General features: G+C 44.0%; 1 protein-coding gene across 9 annotated transcripts in view; it reads right to left on the bottom strand.

The window, feature by feature from the left end:
* Nucleotides 1-27,282, bottom strand: part of TNIK (TRAF2 and NCK interacting kinase) — a 302,646-nt gene that overhangs the window by 142,413 nt on the left and 132,951 nt on the right. The window lies entirely within an intron of this gene.

Genomic DNA, 27,282 nt, shown 5'->3' with positions numbered 1-27,282 from the left:
CCGGGGTGTGAAAAATTCACACCAAGAGATGTCATTAAGCCGACCCAAGCCTCAGCATAGACAGCAGTAGGTCAACGGAAGAATTCTTCCATCGACTTAACTACCACCTCTCGGAGAGATGGATTTACTACAGCGACGGTAGAACTGCTTCTGTCATTGTAGTAAGTGTCTACAGTACAACGCTACAGCAGCACAGCTGCAGTATTTCCAGTGTAGACAGTGCATAAGCATATTGTGATGTTAATTCTTCATAGAAACATGGTTATGATATGAATATGGTATAACTAAGATAGACTTTATGCAAGATGGGTCATGTAAGATATCATTGGAAAAGTTATAATTTACTGAATGTGTTTATCCAATTTGTATGCATGTATCATTTTTGTATCTGAAGCTGGGAATATTGACCATGTCTCTGTATTTCAAATGTGCTACGTTGGATGAGGCCAAACAATGTTAGTGGCTTATTGAAGAAATGCACACAAGCATAAGGGTTACCCCAGGAACCGTGTGCAATAGAAACCTCTCAAAGATAGCTCTACACAATGGGAGCTGTTTGATCCAGGTCAGATAGCTCTATACAATGGGAACTGTTTGATCCAGGTCACAGCAAAAAAGCTTTCCACCAAGGGCGGGAAGGGGAGATGGATATAAAAGGGACAATGACAACATGAGGTCCTCACTCTCCCTACAACAACACACCTGAAAACACCCGAGGAACAAAAGACTGAACTGTGAGAAGTGATGGTCCCAGGCTAAATTCTTTAGCCTCTGTATGATAACCTGGGAAAGCCAAGGCAATTGTGTCTTAAGAATCCACCTGCCTATTTATCACTCAGGGTGAGAATTTGCTAATTTGTATCCTACCTATCTAGTGTGTCAAGCTTAGTTTGTGTGTTTTGTTTCATTTGCTTAGTAATCTGCTTTGTTCTGTTTGCTATCCCTTGAACCACTTAAAATCTGCCTTTTATAGTTAATAAAATTTGTTTGGTTTATTATTAAACCCAGTTTATGCAATTTCTAACGGGGGATGGGGGGGCAAGAAGTCATGCACATCTCTCCACACTGAGGAAGAGGGCGTATTTTTATTAGCTTGCGCTGTGCAGATTTTTCTATACAGTGCAAGACAGTATTATTTTGGGTTTATCTCCCAAAAGAGGTGTTCACGTGAGTGCTGGGGGAATCCTCTCACACAGAGCTGACTTCAATCTGTGGCTGCAGCTGCATGTGGCCCTACCTATGTGTGTGTGCTGCAAGAGGCTGGAGAGCCGAATTCAGCAAAACAGGGAGTGGGAACCCAGGTCAGTGGAGCAGCAGAGGCTCAGTGAAATCCTAGTACATCAGGTGGCATCCCAGAAGGGGGGTCCAACCCATCACACATATACATTGTACTTGCTTATGGATTATAAGGCAGTTGTAATATGGTCCAGCGTATAGGGCAGCAGACTGGAAGTCAGGAGACTCTGATTTATTTCCAGCTGTGCTACGGACTTCTGTGTCTCACTACCACAATCACTTTGCCCCGATTTCTTGTAGCCTTAGTATGGTGATAAAACACACTGACCCACTACTCTGAGATTTATGGTGCTCAGTATTAATATAATTATCAATATTGCTAATATAAAGCATCTAGAAAACATGAAGAATACTTTTAGCCAAATTTAGGTATTTTGTTTCATACTACAGGGGTGAAAAGCACATATAGATTAGACAGAACTGTGAAAACTGAAAGCAGCTATGTACAGTATAGGAATAAAGGTAGCATCAAATCTTTACATATTACTAATCCTTATGGTGACAACTAACACTTTCTACAGCATTAGTCAGTAACCACATCCTGTGCAAAGCAAACTTGCAAACGTAAGTGTAAACACCTGAAAATTAGAAATATGACTTCAAAGACTGTTAATATTCCAGCAGTGTGTCCGAGCTTGTTTTAATAGGGTTTGTTGTCATGGAACAGCGTAACTGGTCTGGATCTATGCAGAAAATAGTGTAAGATCAGCAAACATGCTCCTTTTGACAGAAGAGGAAGAATTTATTTCAGTTCAGACTAGGCCCAAATACAGCATGAGAAGAAGTGTCTAACTTGTGTCAAGTGCTAAAACTGCTTAGTGGGTACTGTGCACTTCCCTATACAGGTTACAAGTTGTTACCCAGATCTCAACATGAACCAAGAACTTGAGAAAGAATATGTCCCATGGTGCTGGAGAAATGGTCACAGGCCAATTCTACAAAAAACAAGATGAGAATCATTTACTTCCTTTAGAACCAAGGCAGCTGTCCCAGGTTCTGTTTAGAGCCTGACAAAGCCAAACAGATTTTTGGGTCCCCTGAGTTCACGAGAAGCAGTGTTCTAATCCCCTGGATCATGGAAGGAGAGCAAGAAAAGGACTGGACCTACCTTAGACAAGGTTGATGTCAGTTGCTGCTACATCTTCTCTCTAAGGACCTGATTAAAAGCCAACTGAAACCAATGGAAAGAATCTCACTGATTTATGTGGGCTCTGGATTAGGCCCTAAGGCTGAGAGAAGAAAGGGGTGAGGTGTTGAGGATTCCTCAAACAAACTGCAAAGACAGATACCCAGAGGGCATCTCTTGGGTGATGAGAGGGACAGTGCAAGTCTACTTCACAGTAGTCTTAGAGAAATATTGTAGATTGAATTTTAAATGCTTATCCTGTATACAATCCTGGTTTATGCTGTAAAATGCATGTGCATTGCCACTCCTCTTATTATTCCATTTTTTAAAACTGCCAGTATTGTTGCTGTGTATCAAATTTGCTTCTCCTTTACATTAACATCAGTGTAAGCAAACTTTGACACTATTTTATTTCTGGGAAGCTGCCATTTACATGGAATTTCTCTCACCTCCTTCTCCAGACTCTTCCAGCCAGATGCCTAGCATGTAACCCCTTCCACTCCCCAACCCAGGCAGCTGGCAACAACCTTTGCTCAGGAGGGAGAAAGCAAGGACTGCTCAGGCAGTTTGTAGGAGAGAAGAACTAGGCAACAGAGCTCCTGAGGCAGTTAACTTAGCCTTCAACTTTACAGTAAAGTGAGCTCTTTGCAGGAGCAAGGTCCACCCACATGAAACTCATTGCAGGATGTGTGCCTTGGTCAGTTTCCAAGAACAGTGAAGTTTCTCACATTCCCTTCCTCTTTGCCTGGACTCTTATAGACTCGTAGACTTTAAGGCCATAAGGGACCATCATGATCATCTAGTCTGACCTCCTGCACATTGCAGGACACAGAACCTCACCCACCCACTCCTGTAGTAGGCCCATAACCTCTGGCTGAGTTACCAAAGTCCTCAGATCTCTATTTAAAGACTTCAAGTTATAAAGAATCCACCAGTTACTCTAGTTCAAACCTGAAAGTGACCCATGCCCCACACCACAAAGGAAGGGGAAAAACCTCTAGGGTTTCTGCCAATCTGAGCACTGTCCCAGAAAGTGACACCCCACAGCTCCTACTCAAATCTCCCTAAAACATCAATAAACTTCTCCCCTCCAGCCGGGCATGCTGAATGGTTCTCTCCACCTCTTTGAACCAAGTATCTGACTTGCCTTGTGAGGTCACTTCAGATTCCTTTGCTGTTCTTGAGAAGTGAACAACTGTGCTCTTTGGGTGTTTTGTTTTAAGACACCCCTCCCCCCAAAACCCTGTTAATTTGTACTTTGCAGTATGTAGGTCCCTTCAGAGGCAGTGTAGAGCATAGCTGTCACGAAAAATGGCAGGCTTCCTGGTGAGATCAGGACCACTCACAGGCACAGCAAGGTTGGAGCTTGCACAGGAATTTCTTGACTAACATTTATTACAGTTGAAGTTTAGCAATGTGTGTCGAGACTTTTATAAAAAACACACAGTTCTGTATAATCTTTGATTGAAAAACACTGGAGTTTTCTTTTAAATCATTGTTAGAACTGAGGCCCTGCATTCCACTCCCATGTAATGCTGCACACGTTAATCAAAAACTCTACATGCATCTTCATGTAGTCTTGAGGATTGTATTTCCCCCCTTCTGGGACCCGCAGGGATGTAATGCAGGCAAGAGATTGAACCAGAAAAAGCAACAGAGGTATGTGGTCTGCATTAAATCCTACTTTCCTGCCCCATGGGACTTTCCCTCTGGGCTTCTCTCAGCCTTCCTATTCCCCAGCAACAGCAAAATGGTTGCCAGTCAGTGTCTACAAACTGCAGAGTAAAAATTAACAGGGAAGGGTGTCTTTTTTTTTTAAATACACCAAAGAACACAGTTGCTTCCATTTCTAGGTACCCAACCTGAGGCACACGCTTTGCACATGTGAAGAAATCCAGCCCTATCACTTGCACGACTTCATCTTTCATTGACTGCTTAGCACCTCGGAAAGTAAAACCCTAGAGGATAAATGCTCAGCACCCGCAATCAGGGACAGATTTTTGGAAGAGCTCAAAAGCGACTAGCCAGATTTAGTGTGGGAGCTAGCAGGGGCTCAACTCTTTTGAAAAATCAGACCCTATTTGCCTGAAGTTGGGCACTCAAAAATAGAGGCACCAGCAATCACAGACTATTTTGAAACATAGGTCTAAAGGACTTACAACTTTGTGGCATAGCCAGGGGTAGAAGCCAGAATTCCACTTTGAATACTTCCTCAGCTACAGCCTATCTCTGACATTTGCCAAGTCTCCCACTTCCCACCCCAATTCCCCCTGAGATCAATGGGCGTTGGAGAGGATTCTACACCTATCACAATTTCTATCTTCCTCCCATTAAAATCCATGGGAGCATTGACTCTGACTTTGTTAGGATTTGCCTCAGGCCTTTCAATCAGGCTTTTTTTATTTCAAGGCCTTGAAATAAATGACAGAACCAAGGGCCTGCTCCTCCTCCCACTGAACTCAATGGGGAAAACTCCTGTTGACTTAGCTGGCTCCTGTTCCCATTGCAAACCACACTGCCCTTACCTCCAGTCTTTGGAATAAATAATGTAATTATAATTCTGTTATGCAGTCTAACACAGACATATACAGGGGCATGTCCAGCTAGAGGCCTGAAGAATTAGGCAAAGGGGCATATACTGTTTGCTAAAGAAATTTGAATAAAGTTGGGACCAGGATCATTATAAAATAACTGTTGAACCCCATTCCTGTGGCTACAAAATCTCTTGGATTGCTAATATACTACGTTATTTCTGCACTCAGAAATGAAGGTAATCTGCACTTTATAAGTATTATTACTATATTCAGTTCTCATTTATAGTAATCTGCTTTTTAACATGTTTATTATTCTCCACCTCTGGTTGAATTCTATACGCATGTTATCTGTTGTAGCCTTTTCTCTTTAACACTTCAGACAGACTACTAAACCCATCTGGTAGCAGCTTTTTAAAATCTGTATTCAAGTGAATTCCTATCCTAGCTCATCATATCTTTGGAGGCCCACGATCATGACAAAGGAATATCCGATACGTTGACAAATACGCATTTCATAGTGGAAAATGCAAGCACTAGCTTTTCTCCAGCTGCCTGTAAGTGACAAGCTAAGTGCAAATTCTCCTCAGATCTCTGTGGTAGCATTCCACTTCGATCTTTTGCCCTCCCTGCATATGCTCAATCTCCCAAATGATGACAATTGATCCATACTTCTAGTGGGAGCAGAATCCCAAAGCAGAGCAGTACTGTGCAGATCTGAGATGAGAATTTTGCCCTAAGTCTTTACTGTGAACATGATCTTGGAAAATGTCAAGTACGTTTAATCATCCTAGTTTCTCTGCTTGTGTGGATGACAGAGAGATACCAGAACAGAGTGAAAGTAATTTTTAAGAATACTTTTATTCCCCACCCCCTCCCACACACACACTTTGTGGAGTTATGTTATCAACTCTCACCAACATATGTAGGGTTGGGCCGGCACAGTATTTAGATGGGAGCTATCCAAGGAACTCAGTAAATCCTCCAAGGAATTCAAAACTCCGCATGCTGCAGGAAGTGGTGTGGTATTTCAGTGGGCAGCACTCACAAGAGTAAGTCAGTACTGAATCAATTTCGAAGATGGTGGCTGGGGGATTTTGTGTTGCTGGAGATGCAGGTAGTTTAAATAAAACGGATTCTGGCTACCTGTAGTCACTGAAGAAGAGGTCGTTTGGGGGGGAAATAAGCGCTGTGAGCAGCCTGACCTAATTCTATCTTGAGTAAATGTCATTCTGCCTACTCAAATCCCCTGATAGTTTCAATTTTATATGATATGCTTCAAATGCCATAAACTGTATAATGTTGCTGTGCACTGTTTCAAAACAGCTGCCATGTTGCAGTTCAAAGAGAGTTGCATTTCAGTAGTGCATCAGCTGTTATATTTTAGGTGTAGATAAAGAAACAGAGGATAATAGAGGGAGATGTATGTCAACCACGGGCCAGAAATTCCATATGGCTTTACAAAGCCTCACTCATGGGAGGAAAGAGTCCCCCTGAAGTCTATGGGGCTACCCATATGAGTAATAACTGCTTATGTGAGTAAGGGCTGGCAGGATTAGCTCTCATGAGAGGTTAAAAAAAGCTTTCAAATACTTAGGTTTCTAAGATGGTAACAAAACCATCCTCCAATCACACTCCCCAAAATAAGCCAGTTTGCAAGCTTCACTCATGTTGAAATAGTCAGTTTTACTTCCCATCTTTCACTGGTATATATAGATATACCACTGCACTGCATCATGATCCACCTGATGATGTAAAAACAAACCAAACAAAAAAACCCCAAGCAGCTCTGCCGCGCCCTCCCCCCCTCCCCACTTCCCTAAGCTTTTTATTTTGTCCCCTGATTTTCTGTCAATGCTTATTTGGGTATAAACCCAAATCTCAACATCAAGTTTATTCAAGTGTGACCTTCAAAGCTGTCTTAATCAAAAACTAAGCATTCATCTGTGCATAAATTCATGCTCCTAATTACCTTCAAAATGTTATCCCAACTATCACTAACTTAATAATGTCATGTCAATATGCAGAAGTAACTCTAATTTCTGTGAATGTGGAAGACAACAAAGTCAGATTTTAAAGGTTGTGTGGCAGCACATTAGAAAAATGTTGGTAAGTTTCCACAAGTAATACACTTCAGCTGATTCATTCAAGCGTTTTAGACCAAGGCATTCTGGATATTACCTTTATTCAGTACAAATATTGGCTGAAGTAAGGTACAACTCAAAGAGGTCACTGCTGGTATAAATGAAAAGTGACCTTGTTCGAACAGCAAATAACAGAAATTGTCAGGGTGAAACACAGGGTGCTGTCCCTTTGTGCAGGGGTGAATTTCATTTTCACAGGAAAAGATAGGGGGTCACTTCACAATCATAAAATAAAGGACCTGATCCTTCAGTTAATATTCAGGAAAAACTCACATTTTTAAGCAATTGGGATTTTCGCCTGTGTAAAAACCACCACCAGTGTCCCAACGCTCTTATATACCATTTTTCATCCATGGATCTCAAAGTACTTTATAAAGAGAGTTATATCTTTATCTCTATTTTCCATTGGGAAACGAAAGCACAGAAGAGTTAAGAGACTTCCCAAAGGTCAGCCCAGCAATAGAGTCAGGAACAGAATCCAGGTCTGCGGAGTCCTACCCACTCGGCCACACTGCCTAAGAGCTACATGGCTTGTTTAGGAGGTTTTAAGCCCATATCCAAATGAACAGGGTGAAACTCACCTTCAGGCAGAAGTTTAGCACAAGGCCTATGTGCCATTTAAGTCCCACTTTAAGCCCCAAAACAAACATTGCTCATACATACTATGAATTTCACAGCTACTAGGCTCACACATCTACTGTCTGGTACTACACGCACAAATTATTCCCCTATATTAAAATGGGCCAGACTCAATGCCTACTGAAGTCAATGGAAGAATGAAATGGGGTATGTGTATACTGCAACTGAAGGTTTTAATCTAGCCAACATGGCTAACAATATAAGTGAAGACATGGAGGCATGGGCTTCAAGTCCGGCTGTGCAAGCCTACCCAGGACCCTGAGTATGTCCTTACATTGCTAGCCCATGCTGCCACATGTTCACTGGTATTTTTAGCTACGCCAGCAGTGTAGACATACGCTTAGAAAAAGCCAGACTTCAAAGCCAGGCATGGCATAGCTACTCGGGAAGATATGATATCACATCTACTTCCCAAGCACACTGTTCAGCTTCCAAAGTCCAAACCCAATACATAATTCTAATACTGGGAAATTTAAGGAAAACATTTTTGTGTTCCCCAGTTAGGGCCTCAACTTGAAACCCCTGAGGTTCAGCTACCATTTGGTTGTTATTTTATGATGCCTGAGGGCATGTACAAGGTTACTGATAATTGAACATAGGAATAAGAGTGCTCTCACATAAATTGTCTACTTGCATAACTATCTGAAGATTTCTGTAGTGTAACTGAGAAAAGATCAGAAACCCCTCCCTTCCACCATTCAGAGAAAATGAACTAATACATAATCCAAATACACTATGTTTTTAACTCAATTCTAGAAGGCCTCAATAAGGAGAGAGAAAATAGCTGAACAAAAGTCATCTTAAAAAGGTCAACAACTTTAGATTTGGCTGGACTGGAGTCTCCAGGAAAGTTAAAAGTAATTTTCTTCCTTTAAGTTTTTGCTTGAAGCTAAAATAACCAATGGAATGAAACCTAACTCCTGTCATTTTTATGGACCATTTTTCTCTTTTAAATGTTATCTTTAAAAGTATATCCTTGAACCCTTTAAATCCAATCAACAAAGGTTCTCCCCCACAACCCCCCAAAATTAGAATGGCATGTTCCAATTTTTGCCAGGTGAGAAATAATCAATTACTTCTCCCACGTTATCACACTGTTCACTCTACCTCTACCTTTGTGCTTATACGCAGCTTAACAAATGGGGCTCCAATCCGATTAAGGGTCTTGTCTCAGGGTGAGCTGCACCTTTAAGTAGGATTCTGGTCCCTGCTCTGACCTGTGCCCAGTTTCCCTCCAGATCAATGGAGTTCTGGGACTTGTAGTCCAGGAGCCATTAGAGTTGTAGGCCTGACAGCAAGTCCTGCTGAGAGAGGAAATGGTATAAATGCAAGCCCTTGTATGTTGCAGGGAGAGCAGAGGAAGCAGGGAGGCTTGTGACATACTTGTGAGCCACTCTATCACGTGACTGCTCCCCCAGGTTATTGAGGCACCAAAACATCACTGTATATTGCAGCCATTCAAGCCCTATCCAGATATGAGGTGAGGTATGAGCAGGGTGACCAGATGTCCTGATTTTATAGGGATAGTCCCGATATTTGGAGCTTTCTCTTATATAGGCACCTATTATCCCTCACCCCGTGTCCTGGTTTTTCACACTTGCTATCTGGTCACCCTAGGTATGAGATTCTGCCCTCAGTTACCTGATGTGATTGTAAATGAGGAGAGAATTGACTGGGAGTTACGCCTACAGAATTGGGCATATTTCGCATGAAACCACAGTATGAATCCCGCCATGCAGAAAACCTGCAGAGAGGAAGAGAGATGTGCAGAGGGGGAAAGATCTCATCTCATCTGAAAATATTCAGATATTGATATTTGATAGCATTATAAAACTATATTCAGTAAGTATCACCACTGCTAAAATACACTAGTGTTGACAAATTATAATTTCATTGTGAAGTGCAAGGTAAAGTGCTAGGACATGCATCTTCACTGTCACAGAGCATTAAATTAGAACATTTGACAGAGCCCAACATAATTTGTTCTTGACTTTTACAAATTCAATCTGGGAACAATTATATATTTAGCCTTTAGTAGGAAAGCATCCTATTAAAAAACCCTAAAATGGCTAAAATGCTTGATGAAATAAAAATAAAATACTTAAATATTTACCTAGGAGTATACTGGGCCTTTTGTTTTTGTCAGAAAATTAGCTGGTCTCCAAGATAAACCATTTTGTTTAAAGGATCACTCTAGTCTTCTCCACTTAGTTTACAACTCTCTTAATGTTTGCATGACATAAATCTGAGTTTGAGGAAATCAATTAAAGCATCAGATACTCTAAATATCAGATAAGGTAAGGGAAAAAAGAGTCAGATAATAGAAAGTGAAGTTTTAAAATGTTTTTTTTTTTTGCAAAGAGCAAAAAGATGATTCAATAAAAAAAAATAAAAAAATCAGGGGCCAAATCCTATTTTCCTTACTTTTGCTTTATTGATTTCCAACAGAACTTAAAGCAAGCATGGTTTAACTTTATGAGCCTGTAGCAGAGTGCATTCTGCTCCGCTCCTGCTTTTTCATGTCACGGAAACTGGTTCAGACTCTACTGGCTGCATATTCACTGTGCCATTTATTGGAGTTCCCTCCACCAACACCTTCACAGTCCTGTGCAACAGTTTATTTACAATATCCCCCTGTGTGTTCAGCCTCCTTCTCGGGACCTGAGAAGAGGTCTCCTTTCCCTAGACTCAACTAGCTTTCTTCCTCTCCTCCTCCTGTATTTCCTTCCTGTGCCTCTATCACTCTGGAGCTGGTGGGCTCATTAGCTAGTGATACTGGTGGGTTGGATGTACCAATTACCTTTAATTATCCCAATCAGTTTTCTCCAGGAACCAACTGGTGTCAGAGTGACCAGAGTTCAGGCTTCCCTGTTAACTCCCTGCACTCTATCACACAGCGTGACACAACACCCACTGAGATGTGGTGCATCTGAAAGGGGCGGGGTCAGGAGGCAAGAGAGGTGAAATCCAGTCAATTCATGCAAATATATTAGTTCAAATCAAAGCTGCAGAAAACCTGAGAACGACAATTCATCACATGGCAAGGTCTAGGCAAAATATGCCGATAGTTGAGTAATATGAGGAAGGGCAGGCACTGTTTTCTGCTTAAAAAGCAGCAGATTATTTCACTTTATTATTAAAGAGCTCTACAAACCTGGGACTGATCCTGTTCCCACTGGCAGTTTTGTCACTGACTTCAGTGACAGCAGGCTAAGATCCTTTGGTAACCATCTTTCTGCAAAATGCTGCAGTGCAATTTCTGCCATTGCATTTTTAGTGATTTTGTGCCCTTCCGCTCTGGCTTTTTGGAAACCACAAGAGAAAGCATATTCTGAGTAGCACATTTCAGAGCCACCATGTGCTTGGAAGAGGGGCTCATATTGGACAAAAAATGAGCAAAATGTGGCAATTTTGGGTGGGTTCATAATAAAGTGTAGGTGTGTACCTATTGGGGGGAGGCACGAATGAAAAAATATAGCACATTTTGAGTAGGTTTTCCTTTTGTTTCAAGTATTTTGCACTCTTCTGACTATTCTGTATAATATCTCCTTTAAGCACTTCATACATTGCTTAGTGAGAGCCTCCTGGTTCAGCAAGGTACGTTAAGCACTTGCCTAGCTTTATCCACATAAACAGTCCCATTGTGTTTAATGGGACTATGCAGATACTTAAGTATCTTCCTGAATCAGAGCCCAGGAATGCAACTGCTTCCACTAACTGGTCAGAAGCAGTCCTGACCCACCACCAACGCAGTTGTGGCAGGCCAAGGACGCAGTGGGACTCATGTGTTTCCATTATAAAAGAGATAGGAGAGTCCATGCATGGGGAATAGACCCTTTTTGTGCTGTAGAACATTGTTTGAAGGGGAAAAAGCTTATGCTCAAATAAATTTGTTCGTCTCTAAGGTGCCACAAGGACTCCTCATTCTTTTTTCTCCAAATAATGTCCTTTTGCCAATGGATTCTTAAATTAAGAGTCCTACTGGGGTTGTCCAGTCATGTACCATTTCCATCAGACTGGAATGCATTCTCTGTGGATAGCATCATGCCATATAATGCAGGGTTCATAGAATCATAGAATCATAGAATAGGGTTGTTTTAATTCAAGCACTTCAGTAACAGGAAACTAAAATCCATGAGAAAGGACGGGACATAAAGTACAGCCACCCTAAACCTTATTTACTAGCACACTGGGCATTTCTGAAATATATTTTCTCTCTCCCCATTTGAACAAGAGTAAGTTAGTTGTTTGCTTGAACAAGGCTTTCTCTCCTATCAATCTGACACTGTCCCCTTGGGGTACTCAGGAGAAAGAGAGAGATCCGTATTGAATAGGAGAACTGCAGATTTTCGTCATACTTGCATATTCCTCACATTTCCCATTCTTTCCCGCTCTTATTTAAGAAGTCAAATAAATCCTTGGAAACCATCCAAAAACAAAAGCACAACTTTTTTTATTTTTTTTTTAACCAAGACAGTTTTGTTTTTTTAAACTCACTGGTTTTTATTACTCTTTTAGTTGGGACTGTACAGTCTTAGCTTTCAGAGAAGCATCAAAGCTGGAAGCCTATAAATCCTCTCCCAGCACAGAAAGCTGTAATTGCAAAAGACCAGGCTAATGCTCCATGTCGACGGAACAAGGCTGACCTTTAGAGTGAAGTGTTTCTAATCCTCTGTATCAATCCAAAATATGATCAGAAGCATACAAATCAGGGGCGAGCTCGAATTCCATTACTGCAGCTCTACAAGAGATTTGACATTAAATAAAGAAGGGCAGGATTATTAGATTAGTGAACTAAATCGTTAAATTAGCATATTTATACAGCATCAGAAATAACACTGTTTATAGCACGGAGGTGAGCATGACCACCATGAAATGCATCCCCTATTTCTGCACTTCCATTTATTTTGCACCTTTCATCTCCTCACTTGGACTCTCATTCTCCCATATTCAGTAAAAATTCAAATTAAGAAGAACCACCACCTAACCCTGCCTCTTGCCAACAAGGAAGGAAGAGACAGGGAGATCGCTGCTGTTTGCTCTTACTTTTGGGAAGCACAGTGATGGGCACCAATATACGGTGTAGCCTTGATCAACAGGAAGTAGCACTGACTCCAGCCTTCTAAACCCCTAAGCAACTTCCAAAGAGGATTTCAAGATAATCACCATTAATCTGTTGTTTGTGGTAGCATCCACAGCGTGCTAGGTGCTTTCCAGATACACAAGGAGGAATGGTCCCTGCCCCGAAGAGCTCCCAGTCTGGGGAGTAGATGTACAGACAGGCAAACAGAAGTACAAGAAGGGAAACAACAAAAAGGATGTTTTATACAGATCAACATAATTCACACACAAGACAGGCAGCACAGCAGAAGTGGGTTTTTTCAAAAAGAACTTAAAAATGCAAAGCATCTGGGCCTTGCAGATAAATTCAAGGAGGTCACATGGTGACCATCGGTGATCTTCCTGAAAACACCATCCTAGCCACTATGGATGTAGAAGCCCTCTACACCAACATTCCACACAAAGATGGACTACAATCCATCAGGAACAGTATCCCCGATAATGTCACGGCAAACCTGGTGGCTGAACTTTGTGACTTTGTCCTCACCCATAACTATTTCACATTTGGGACAACGTATACCTTCAAATCAGCGGCACTGCTATGGGTACCCGCATGGCCCCACAGTATGGCAACATTTTTATGGCTAACTTAGAACAACGCTTCCTCAGCTCTCGTCCCTTAATGCCCCTACTCTACTTGCGCTACATTGATGACATCTTCATCATCTGGAGCCATGCAAAAGAAGCCCTTGAGCAATTCCACCATGATTTCAACAATTTCCATCCCACCATCAACCTCAGCCTGGACCAGTCCACACAAGAGATCCACTTCCTGGACACTACGGTGCTAATAAGCGATGGTCACATAAACACCACCCTATACCAGAAACCTACTGACCGCTATGCCTACCTACATGCCTCCAGCTTTTATCCAGACCACACCACATGATCCATTGTCTACAGCCCAGCTCTACGATACAACCGCATTTGCTTCAACCCCTCAGACAGAGACAAACACCTACAAGATCTCTATCAAGCATTCTTACAACTACAATACCCACCTGCTGAAGTGAAGAAACAGATTGACAGAGCCAGAAAAGTACCCAGAAGTTACCTAATACAGGACAGGCCCAACAAAGAAAATAACAGAACACCACTAGCCATCACCTTCAGCCCCCAACTAAAACCTCTCCAATGCATCATCAAGGATCTACAACCTATCCTGAAGGATGACCCATCACTCTCACAGATCTTGGGAGACAGGCCAGTCCTTGCTTACAGACAGCCCCCCAACCTGAAGCAAATACTCACCAGCAACCACACACCACACAACAGAACCACTAACCCTGGAACCTATCCCTGCAACAAAGCCTGTTGCCAACTGTGTCCACATATCTATTCAGGAGACACCATCATAGGGCCTAATCACATCAGCCACACTATCAGAGATTCGTTCACCTGCACATCTACCAATGTGATATATGCCATCATGTGCCAGCAATGCCCCTCTGCCATGTATATTGGTCAAACTGGACAGTCTCTACGTAAAAGAATAAATGGACACAAATCAGACGTCAAGAATTATAACATTCAAAAACCAGTCAGAGAACACTTCAATCTCTCTGGTCATTCGATTACAGAGCTAAAAGTGGCAATTCTTCAACAAAAAAACTTCAGAAACAGACTCCAATGAGAGATTGCTGAATTGGAATTAATTTGCAAACTGGATACAATTAACTTAGGCTTGAATAGAGACTGGGAGTGGATGGGTCATTACACAAAGTAAAACTATTTCCCCATGTTTATTCTCCCCCACCCCCCACCGTTCCTCAGACATTCTTGTCAACTGCTGGAAATGGCCCATCTTGATTATCACTACAAAAGGTTTTCTCCCCCCCCCCCCCCCCGCTCTCCTGCTGGTAATAGCTCACCTTACCTGATCACTCTTGTTACAGTGTGTATGGTAACACGCATTGTTTCATGTTCTCTGCGTATATAAATCTCCCCACTGTATTTTCCACTGAATGCGTCCGATGAAGTGAGCTGTAGCTCACGAAAGCTTATGCTCAAATATATTTGTTAGTCTCTAAGGTGCCACAAGTACTCCTTTTCTTTTTGCGGTAACACGGCTGCTACTCTGAAACATGGAAGAAAGACGCTGATAGAGGCACTCCCTAGCTGTCTAAGGGCCATATATACCAACCAGACTAGGTGGAGTTTCTCATTCCATCCTTGAAAATGAATAAGGGATGGGCAGCTGTTTAACTGCCCTTACCACAGCAGGATGGTGTTTTCTCCTCAGTGTGTTCAGCTTTTCCATGGACAAAGAGCTCAGGTTGGCCATACTGCTCCTACTGGGTCTGTGCTCAGGTTACGCCATAAATCTTAACAAATACAATCAGTTTTTTATATGTAAGTCATGCACTGGGGGCTTCAGAACTCAATGCCGATAAATTATTCCAAGTACCCAAGAGATTCTCGACAGCTCCTTCCCACAGTGTTCCGTATCATCTGCTTTCCCAAGTGTATTAGAGTCCTCAGATGTTTCCCCTTTTTTGTAGGTAGAAAATGTCAGTCGAGGAAGAGATTTTAAACCATTACAGAACTGCAAATTTCTGTAAATAGCTGTTCCAAATGTAACTTATTATCCCTTCAAAACGTACCTTCAGGAATCAAGAGGAGATGTAAAAACTCTTCTTTCTTACTGGTGGTATTGCTGTAGTACAATGTATTCAAACTTAGACACGGTTACCAATAATGCCATGTGTATAAGAAAGAATAACTCGCACAACGGAATAAAGTAGTTTTTGTACTCAGATGAGAACTGTAACTGTAGACTGTATTTCATATCATCTCACCTACTGTGCATTGTAAGTAATTATATGTAACAGAATTAAGGAGATTTATATAGCACCAATGTGGGGCTTTATTAATACATGGGAAGACAAGGTCACTGCCCAAACGTAGGTTAACGTCTAAACTGGAGTAGATACAACCTGAAAGATAATGGATCAGGCACAAGAGTGTGAAGCAGACACTGCTGGAGAGCAGACTACTGTTGGAAGGCAAGTGTAAAGGAGGGTGATACAAGGAGCTATCTGTAGGGTTTCTTTGCACATGGGGAAAAGCGAGGATGGTCCAGGTATAGGGAGCGCTGTGGGAAAAATGTACAGTGCCTGAGCAGACAAAGTCCATTCCCGCTCTCGCTGTCTCTCTATTGATTTTCAGGGGAGTATGATTGGTCATGAAGGAGGAGAGCAAAGGGGTAGCAGGTGAAAGATTTTCAGCTAGTCCCTTGAAATCTCTCCCCTCCCCACAAAGTCTCTCTAGCTGCTTCATAGTGCAGTCTTCAACTGTACCCTCCAATAGATGCAAAAGGGAATTTACAAATGACGTTGCGGTCATTAGATGAGCTGAGTGGGGCTAGTATTGCAAACTGCCTGCCAAGGAGGAAGGAAAGAGTACAGTTGAAGACTGCATTATGAAGCAGCCAGACTATTACCTGTCCAAAACACTTTGCTATAGCTATGTTACCTGGGACAAAGCATGCTGGTTAGCATACACCTTCACCTCTCTTCACACCCCCTCCCTAGCACCGTTCTGGCTCCAGAGCCTTCATAATTCCACCCCCTTCCTTTTGCCTTTGGTTCCAGTCTCCTAGGCTTCTCTCCCTTATTATTGTATTATCTCTCCCTCTCTTATTATTGTACATAATAAATGAAAAAAACCAAGCACTTTCTGCAAGTAAAACCAGGCAGTACAGTCTGTTCTCAATAACATTAGTTCATGTTATTACCACCCTTTAACACTCCTTCAGTGCTTCTGTTTCATTTCACCAACTATTCAGTATCACAGTATTAATAACAAAAATTAGGCTTAGAGAGACCCACAAGGCAAACTGGTTTACAAAGACCATGTTTCTCATAACAGGGCCAGGTTGCACCTTCCAGCAGGTGCACTGGGAGGCTCTGTGCTGAAGAGAGGAACAATGCTTCCCATAAAGTTCTGTCATGCAAGGGGGAGCAAATTCACTCTTAAACCTCATTAAGAGGAAGAACTTCCACTCTCCTGTGCTCCACACATCTGTGCTGGCCGGTGGGGAGAAAGACAGGACCTTCCACCAGTCTCGGGAGTGGCTTACACACCAGGGAGTGCTAGCAGGGACTGCAATTGTGACTGTTCCATGTGTGACGCTTGAGTCTTTCTCTTCACCTCATCCCCTTCCACATAAGTGCAGCGGCCACCACAAATCTGGTCCACGATGGCCTGTATTCTACCTTAACCCTGCAAAAGGAGGTGACTTACCAACCAGACACAGAACACAAGTCTAAGTGCACTCTAGCAAGCCTCTCATTCTTACCAAACGTGAACTGGGATCTTTAGTATCCACAAAGAGTGGGCGACAGGATGTTCGCTTTTTAAAATCTCTTCCAAAATAGCCCACTCAGTAAACGATATGGAACCCAATTAATCCCTGCCCATTATCTTAGAGGGGTAGAAGGGTGACAGGAACAATAGCGTTCTTAGGAAGTTTAGCGATTTCAGAACCTAATTTCCCAAGGCAGCCCCAGCGAGTTTCCTTCCACTATCAGGATAAGATTGCTCTATATAAAATTGGGAATCTATGTACCGGGGCACAATGAAGCATTCTAGGATCTTTCTTATATCATTATGGCTGTTTATTACTCTCTGCTAAAAGAAACGCAGCAGATCTCTTTCTAGAAATTATCTCCTTTCAGTGGCACAAAAACATCTAGAATGTAGACAGAGTTGCTGTTTAATGTTGCATGTAAAAAAAAACCCCACTTAATTCATGACATGTTTTGTTTCATTTTTATTTTAAAATCATTATAAAAATATCTTTGGGTTTCTCATGGCAAAAAAAAACCCCTGGATTAAAAAATAATAATAATAATAATAAATAAATAAAAAATAAAAATAATAATAATCACAATTCTCTGGAATGGGAAGTTACCTAATGTAAGTCTATGTCCCAAGTTTAACCACAGTTCAGGGACACTGTGGTTATTTTGACACTGCAGTTAAACACGCACTGCTGGCCCATGTCAGCCGGCCCAGGCTACGGGGCTGTTTAATTGCAGTGTAGACTCCGGCTTGGGCTGGAGCCCACGCTCTGGGATTCTCCACCCTCGCAGGGTCCCAGAGTCCAGGCTCTAGCCTGATCCCAGTGGTGAGCTGGAGCTGGTTCGCACCGGTTCGCTAGAACCGGTTGTTAAATTTAGAAGCCCTTTTAGAACCGGTTGCTCCGCGAGGGACAATCGGTTCTAAAAGGGCTTCTAAATTTAACCAGCCAAGAGTGGCACCTTAGGTGCCGACTCCACGGGTGCTCCAGCCCTGGAGCACCCAAAGGGAAAATTTGGTGGGTGCAGAGCACCCACCGGCAGCTCCCCACCCCACCCCTCATCTCACCTCCACTCCACGCCCCAGCTCATCTCACCTCCACTCCGCCTCCGCCTCCTCTCCTGAACGCGCCACCCCGCTTTGCTTCTCTGTGCCCCCTAGGCTTCCCGCGAATCAGCTGTTCGCGCAGGAAGCCGGAGCGGGCTGAGAAGCAAGCGGCAGCTTCCCGCTCAGGCCCAGGGAAGCGGAGGTGAGCTGGGGCAGAGGGGCGTGAGGAGGGCTGCCTGCGCTGCAGCCGGTAACCCGGGGGGGCGCACAGGGGAACCGCTCCCCACCCCAGCTCACCTCCACCACCCTCGGCCTGAGCGGGAAGCCGCAGCCTGCTTCTCAGCCCTCCCCGGCTTTCCGCTGAACAGCTGATTCGTGGGAAGTCGGCGGCAGGGGGCGGGGCATGGAGAAGCAGAGCGGGGCGGAGGGTTCAGTGGAGGAGGCAGAGTGGAGGTGAGCTGGGGCCGGGCGCGGATCGGGGAGCTGCCGGTGGGGGCTCTGCACCCACCAATTTTTCCCCATGGGTGCTCCAGCCCTGGAGCACCCAGGGAGTTGGCGCCTAAGGTGCCACTTTTGATGTGATCGGGGGGGAGCAGCCGCTCCCCCTGCTCCCCCCCAGCTATGCTCCCCCGCCCCTAGGAGCCAGGGGGACCTGCTGGAATCTTCCTGGGAGCTGCCCCAGGTAAGCAACGCCGGGACTCTCCACCTCGCCCCCCGGCAGGTGCCTCTGGCTCTTAGGGGTGGGGTGGGCACCCACTACGGTGGCCCACAAGACCCTCCTGCCCAGTTCTGGGGCCAATCAGGGGACAGGGGTGGATGGGGCAGGGGTCCTGGGGGGGGGGGGATCAAGCAATGCCGGGGGGTTGGAAGGGGCAGGAGTCCCGGGGGGCAGGGGTGGGCAACGACCCCCTCGTGGGGTGAGGAGGGAACCCATTGTTAAGATTTTGGCAGCTCATCACGGCCTGAGCCCAAACATCTATGCTGCAATTTAAACAGCCCCCATAGCCCAAGCCCTGTGAGCCCAAGTCTGCTGACATAGGCCAGCCACAGATGTTTGATTGCAGCATTGGCATACTCTGTCAAGGTCCAGCCTACCATATGAGGAAGCGTCAGCTGTGTTGTTACTATGTTCCCTGTAACTATAGCAAAGACAGCCCCTTAGGGTATGTCTACAAGCCTGTGGAAGCAAGCGACCCGGGTCGATAGACTTCGGTTAGCTTGGCTCACACTAGCCCTCTAAAAATAGCTGCATAGATCGCGCTTTGGGGTTGCAGCTCAGGAAGGAGCGCTGGCTCTGAAGCTCACCCCCTTCCTCGGCTTCAGATCCTGAGCTCCTGCCTGAGCCACAACTTCAAAGTGACATTTTTATGCATCTATTTTTAGAGGGCTAGCGTGAGCCAAGCTAACCCAAGTCTCTTGACCTGGGCTGGAATGCTCACTTCTGCAGGCTGTGTAGACGTACCCTTATGTGACTAATATGCTTCTTGCCCTGGGGTAGATAGGGCTTAATACTTGCAAACATGTAGCGTTTCTTCTAGGGTTAGTGATTTATCACACAGCATCTGACATGCTGTACGTGCCCATTATTTTCCAAGCACATTCAGCACCCCATTTGTCTTTGCCATAAATTAAACAATGTTTGATTTTAAGCTGTGGACTCCAGGAGTTTTACATGCCCTTTTATCCAGGCCCAGACTTTCTGACTGCAATACAAACCTCTGACTTGAAAAAGAAAAATGCCCCAGGGATAATATACCACACATATGGAGAGAAACACAGCTTCTTGAAACACCTCTTGAATGCCATCTGCTTGGCTTAAGTTCTAGTTTCATAGTAGCAAGCTCCAAGTTTAGAGATGGAATGTAAAGTGCAGGGGGGAGAAGTTCAATCTGTACATCATGTGGTTTATCACCAATAATACATTGAAGGAAAAGATCACAGAACCGACTCTTGCAAACCTGTGTTATTTTTTTCCTGACTCCTCTTGGTGCCAGGTTCTCATGGCAGAAGACAGTGGAAAAGTCAGTCAACACAACACTCCACTCTTGGAATACTTGTCTACCAATGTAATGGCATCAGCGATTTAGAATTAACATCCATAATTAAGTTTAAAAAGAGGATCCATAATCTCGCTGTTAATGCCTGTTAGTGTGATAAACACAATCCCAGTCCCCTTGCTCAGCAAGGATATGGAGAAAAATCTCTTTCTAATCAACATGGTTAATAAAGACCAGGACAATGGAAACTATAATTCCACGGTCTGTCTACAGCCATCATAAGGGATATCTGCTTGCACAGCTTCAATGAAGATTTCACAGTTGACCTCAACTGACTGCTTTCTCTGACAGGCAAAGTGCTTCAGCTAACAAGCTGACTGCTATCTATGCATGCATCTGGACTGCTCCCACCACCAGGCGCCATATGCAGCATAAGAATAGCATGCATCTGTCCATTCCCACCTGCGTCTTAGGCTGCTTCAAGGCAGATTATCCTGTGTCTCAATTTCATGGGGAAGACTGCATGCTGTTGTGCTCTAGCTGTTGTTACGGGAGTGCCTGCACAGAGAGCCATCTTACATTTTGCCCTGCCCGTAGAGTGGGAAACTTGACCTCTTTTTGAGATCTCAACTAGGGAATTCAACAACCAAAAGCTGTCCATCAAGATTTACTTCTTTCTCATATTTCCAAAGAACCTACGACTGTGATATTTAAGCACCAGTCCATCTGAATTTCAATCCAAGGTCCCTTTATCCTACAGCAGCGGGTTGTGGAGAGAGTAGTGGTCTGCAATGTGGCCCAGATAACCCTCCAAAGAACACAAACTCAGATTTTCCTTGTCCCACTGAGGGGAAAAACCTCATGTAAGGGAGAACTCAGTCCACTTCCAGCGTTTGTATTGCACAGTTTTATCCAGGGTGTTTTAATTCAGAGGTAGTACATGGCTTTCTGTGAATTTGTGTGCTTCTGCTGAATTTTAGAGGTTAGTTGGCAGAGCCACAAACAGGCCAATACTTGTTCAATGTCATGAGTAGTGCAGCTAGCTTTAGAATCCTACTGCTTTCCTCAGTCATTTTCTATGACCACTAGACTTTACTATCTTCATCTCCCCAACCATCAGCATGCTATAGCTCTCTCTAAATAAACTGCCTCCTGCCTGGGGTCACACAGAGGTTTTTTGGGGCCTGCAGCAAAATCTGAAACTGAGCCCCCACCCCTGCTTCCCAAAAAAACCTGCACCCACAGGAATAATGAAACCAAGGGTTAAAAAGCTCTGAAGGGAGGGCAAGGGGTTGGAGAGCAAGCCTGCCCCACACACTGTTTGCAGCAGCGGTTCCTGTCCCATGGGACTGGGCCCAGCTCCCTGCTACAGGCATTGTGACCTGGGCACAGGGTCATAGCGCCTCTCAGGTTGGGCCTGGCCACCCGCTCCAATGGCCGAGCCCAACTTGAATGGTGCTGCGACCCTGTGTCCCAGGTTGCAATGCCACTTAGTTTCCGGGCCCTCTCAAACCACGGACATGGGACAATCTGTCCCTTTTGCACACACCTCCAGGCAGCCCTGCTCCTGCCAGGTCACTGTTACTTCTTTCTGAATAAAGGACTCCTGCAGAGACTAGCTGGATGGTGGCTTGCAAAGCTTGTCTCAATTTCAGCTGAATTAAGAGCTGACTTCATACTTGACAGTTGAAAAGAAGTTATTCCCCATAGACCGGAATCCTGAAGATCAGTTCCTGAGGTCCTTCCTCAGACTGCTCCCCAGGATTTTGTCTCTAGATACTTAAATAGACAGCATGATGTCAGCTGTTTGCTTGGATGTTATTATAAAAAGCCGTTTTTTCCCCCTGACTTCAGTTTCTTGGAGGCTAATGCACAACCCCCTTACACTCTAGATGCCCTACATTTCTTCTAAATTGGCTACAGTTCACTTTGCCTCTGCTCAGACTACATTACAACTCTCTGGGGTATGAAAAAAAAAAGGGGGAGGGAGAAATCCTGGTAGCCCTCTTTTAGCTGCTAAACACCCTCAGATGTTCCCATTTCTCCTTTACCTCTTTCACTTTTGTGTGCCCACTACTAATGAACACTGTAACTAGTCAAAATAAATGGCAGGGGAAGCATGTAGTAAAGTGATATCTACACTAGAGAGCTTACAGCAGCGCTGCAGTGAGATCTTTAGTGTGGCCACTCTATGCTGATGGGAGAGAGCTCTTACGCCAACACAGCACTGTCCACACCGGCACTTGTCGGTGTAACTTCTATTGCTCAGGGGGGTGGTTCATTCACAACTCTGAATGACATAATTTATACCTACATATGTGGTAGCGTAGACATAGCCAAAAAACATGATTTGGATAACACGGTGATAATTACTCTATAAATGCTCAGATAATTCATGAGCATGGTATTTGTTAAATGTTCAAATTACCTGGTGTTCAGGTCTCACCTTCTTAGAAACCTCTTATTTTCAGATGACTCTTTTTGGAGAGCTAATAAATAGATTTTGATTGTGCTACGGACTAGAGATGAGCCTCACAACCCTCCCAAGTTTGAGGAAATTAGGATCAGAATTGAAACATTGCAGCCGGTCCTTTGTCTCTGTAATGTACAGATCCAAATGCCCCAAACACTGGGGAAATCCGGACTGAAACTTTGAGGCTCACACCCATCATCACTAATGGCTACATTTTCCCCTCAGGTGCACCCAGGGCTCCCAATAAAGAAAATGGGAGCTATGCTCATGGGAGCCGAGTATCTGGCACCAAAGTATCTGCCTTGACTTTCAGCTGTAACATAGAATTTCACTACTTCTGAGCCAACCCTTAAACATACGGGTTTTGTAGATCAATTAATTATAAGCAAGATGAAAAGACTCCTTTTCAAAATGCACAATAGCAGAAATAACAGCAGTGGGCTGGTAAATGTACTTGTGTTTCATGAGGCTTAGTTTAAAGCACTGCACTGCAACAAGCTTTTACTGTATCTTTCTGGGGGTTACTTAGATCTTAGTGTTAAAAATATATATAAGTGTAGGATTAGCTAGATAAGTAACCCTGGATAGAATTCCTACAGAGGTCCCAGCGCTACTATAAGCCAGGGGTGCTTACCTCTGTGGCCCAAGATGCAGTGTCTTTGTGTTGTATGTCGGTTTCAAATTTAGCTCTGTTATCTGTTTAAAGTTCCATATGCGGGGGGAGGGGGAGTCACTTTCCCTTTTATGCAGAGTTGCCTCTATGGTTTTTGCCTGCTCTAGGCAGCATTGAAAAATGTACTATACACCCCACTCAGCTCCAAGTCACTTACAATCAACAGTCAATAAACATTTTGCAACTGCCTATGCTCCACTCATCTAGAAGAGCCAGCCCTGTTCATATTGTCAAATATGCAATATCAATACTCATAGGACTGCAGTGTGTTGCATGGCCACGAAAAAGGCATTTTATGTTGTTTGCTGCCTTAATAGCAACTTGTGTGTGTGGTTTTTGGGAGGGGGGTGAGGGGGTGAGAGAACCTGGATTTGTGCAGGAAATGGCCCAACTTGATTATCATGCACATTGTGTAGAAAGTTGTCACTTTGGATGGGCTATCACCAGCAGGAGAGTGAATTTGTGTGGGGGGGAGAGGGTGAGAAAACCTGGATTTGTGCTGGAAATGGCCCAACTTGATGATCACTTTAGATAAGCTATTACCAGCAGGACAGTGGGGTGGGAGGAGGTATTGTTTCATATTCTCTGTGTGTATATAAAGTCTGCTGCAGTTTCCACGGTATGCATCCGATGAAGTGAGCTGTAGCTCACGAAAGCTCATGCTCAAATAAATTGGTTAGTCTCTAAGGTGCCACAAGTACTCCTTTTCTTTTTGTGAATACAGACTAACAGGGCTGTTACTCTGAAACCTGTATATCCTTGTACAGTAGTTACATAGAAAATCTTTAAAAGAATTTGTTGGGCAAGAACGAACAAGAAATGATTGTCAGACCCTTCCTGGTCTACTCCTAGTATTCTCTCCTTTATGCCTCATATACACATGTTTATATGGGGTAAAAAGGATTTTGTACTCTTGAACTGCTGCCAGGAAGTATTGATGTAGCTTATCTTTTAAGAGCTGTTTGTGCATTTTGGGATCAATAGAGTTGATTAGTTGCTAGATTAGGTTGCACTGCTTTCTATGGGTTTCACTTTCCAAGCCTCTGCTCTCAAGTACAAAATCTCCTACTCCTAGAAGAGCCATACAATGTAACACCACACATCACTGCCTCCCGGCTCTCCAGAATGGACCTGGGTCATGAAAGGTATTCACTGCCTCACTGCATCTGATGGCAACATCAGAGTCAGAAGCAAAATGACACAGTCCAGCTCACAGCTCTTCATTGTGGAGTGCCGAGCCTGCCTCTCTACGGTAAGAAGGCAGACAATGTGAGATTTCTCCTTCCCAAATTGGCTGTGCTCAATCAGGGTTTTGTGACACTGAGAGAAGGCCTGTACCCAAGTCTACACCTTGTCTGGTTATAGGAGCTGCTGTGCAAAGCCTATCCAGCAGAGATGACACGCAATAGGGAACAGAACCACAAGAGGAGTTTGGTGGATTAGTTCAGGAAGGTCAAACCATGCATAGGGGGTTACAGGAAAGACAGCCTAAGTCTGTGTGGGTGTAAGAGAAAGCCATACTGTACCTCCCTCACCCCCTTACCTCAGGGAATGGAGACGACCAGCGCTGCATTACCATAGTACATACAGTAATTCGCTTTATTTTTGCTAGGGGATCTCAATTATTCCATGAACTGCTTGGATTGGGTTATCAAAGCAGGAGAGGATTTAGAGTACTATACAACCATTAAGGATCCTATTCACAAAGAAATAACTTACGTAGACACAATACTGCACAGTTTTGACGAGTTGTGTGGAGGCTGTGGGTTTGTACTCAGTTACGGGGGGGAACAAATCTGTCTCCAGGCAGGCTGAGTGTCGGAATGCAGGCAGACTGATGGTCAGATTTACAGAGAGGACACATATGGACATGGGGTGATGGCCTTTTATTTGACTGGATAAGGATCTTAGTGGAAATCTGAAGGGATTTGTGTGAAACCTTATCCACAGCTAATCCAAAGTTTACACTGATTATGACATACTGTAGGAAAGAACTGGTTTTAAAGACAAGGCTTTCATACTTACAAGTATTTTTTCCTACACTGTACTGAACATTTGAAGTTCTTTCTCAGTCTACCTCTACACTTCAGCCAGGGTATGAATCCCAGCTCGAGAAGACATATGCATGCTTCCTCTCACTGAGCTAGTGCCCTAAAAATAATAGGGTAGCCACACTAGCACAGGCAGCTCAGGCTAGGCACCCAACTACATACCCACAGCGTTCAGGTGGGCTTGAACTCATTGCTGCCACACGACATGCTAGCTAGATGAGAATTAGAGCAAGTATGTCTAATTGAGCTGGGAATCTCCCCCAGCTGAAGTGTAGATGTAGAGAGACAAGGTGGGGGAGGTAATATCTTTTATTGGACCAATGTCTGTTGGTGAGAGAGACAAGCTTTCAAGCCAAATACAAAGCTCTTCTTCAGGTCTGAGAAAGGTACTTTGAGCATCACAGCTCAATGCAAGGTGGAACAGATTGTTTACCCTACATAGCTAGTACATATTCGAAGGGACCATTCACAATAGAGTGGCCCATTAATACCTCTGCGGTCATAAAACAAAAAGAGGGGGTTAGTGGGTTACATATTGTTGTAATAAGTCATAAATCCAGTGTCTCTTTTCAGTCTATGATTTTTAGTGTCTAGCAGAGTTATGAATTTAAGCTCCCAGGCTCGTCTTTTCACAGTGTGCAGGTTTCCTTTGAGGATGAGGACTGATAGGTCTGCAATAGAGCGATCACTTTGCGAAAAGTGTTCACTCGCAGGTGATAGGATGTTTTTGTCTTTTATCATTTTCCTGTGTGAGTTGATTCAAGAGCACTGAGTGATCGCCTGGTTTCACCCACACAGTTGTGGTTGTTGCTGGAGCATTTAGTGCACTGGATGAGGAATATCACATGCTGTGATAGGCATGTGTACGACACATGGATCTTGAAAGGTGTGGTGTGGGTGGTGTTAATCACTGTAGCAGTGGAAATACGTCTGCAGGTTTTGCATCTGTTTTGGTAGGGTCTGCAGTAGCGTAGCGGGGTGGGGGGAGAAGAGGGGCAGCAGCTGCTCTCCCACCAAGCAGAAGTGGTGCCTTTATAATTTTTTGGAGCCTTTTTAATTTTTACTCACCCGGAGGCACTCCAGGTCTTCAGCAGCACGTCGGGTGAGTACAAGAAGGTGGCGCCTTTTTTTTTTTTTATCTCCGCTCCCCCTGTTTTCTCCCCCTGGCTACGCCACTGAGGGTCTGGTGCCGCTTTGAGTTGGTGTGTCCAGGTCTGTGGACAGCTTGCTTCTGATGATGAGGTTGGAGGCCAGAAGTGGGGGTTCAGAAAAGATTTTTCAGGAGGGGGTCGCCCTCGTGTGTGGATTGTAGTTTGTTTGATGATCCCCGTATGGGTACCAGTGTGGGGTAGTCGGTGACAAGTAGGGGTGAGCAGTCAGAGTGGATTTTATTTCTGTATTGAAGTAGGTTCTCTCGGGATATCCTGGGACTGACACAGTATCATCCATGTACCTCTGCTGGGATCTGGAGGGGACCAGACTTCATCTTTACTGGTGAACTGAAAATGGACAAGTTATCAGCCAAGGGCAGTGGGAGCAAGTGCCTTTCCCAACCAGCTCCACAGCAAAGTCTACATGCTGTGTAGGGTCAAATCCCCTTTCTCAGCATTTTGACTGTATTAACAAAGAAAACGGTAAGATAACTTTCAGCTTATAACCGTCTCTCTGGGCTCTGCTGCTCCTACCTTAAGACTGCTCACCCTACCCACTAGATCCTCTCCAAAGAGGTACTCCTACCCTCTTTGTATATACATAGGGCAATAAGCTACCTATCTCAATGAGTCAACAGAATCCACATAGCCCTTTTTAGCAGGATCAACCTGTTAAGTGACAAACGCATGCAATTTGTTGCCAGCAAATTCCAATTAAACATTCAGATTTT

This window comes from Caretta caretta, chromosome 9, assembly GCF_965140235.1.
Source record: "Caretta caretta isolate rCarCar2 chromosome 9, rCarCar1.hap1, whole genome shotgun sequence".
NCBI lineage: Eukaryota > Metazoa > Chordata > Testudines > Cheloniidae > Caretta > Caretta caretta.
This window is presented reverse-complemented; position numbering and strand designations above follow the sequence as displayed.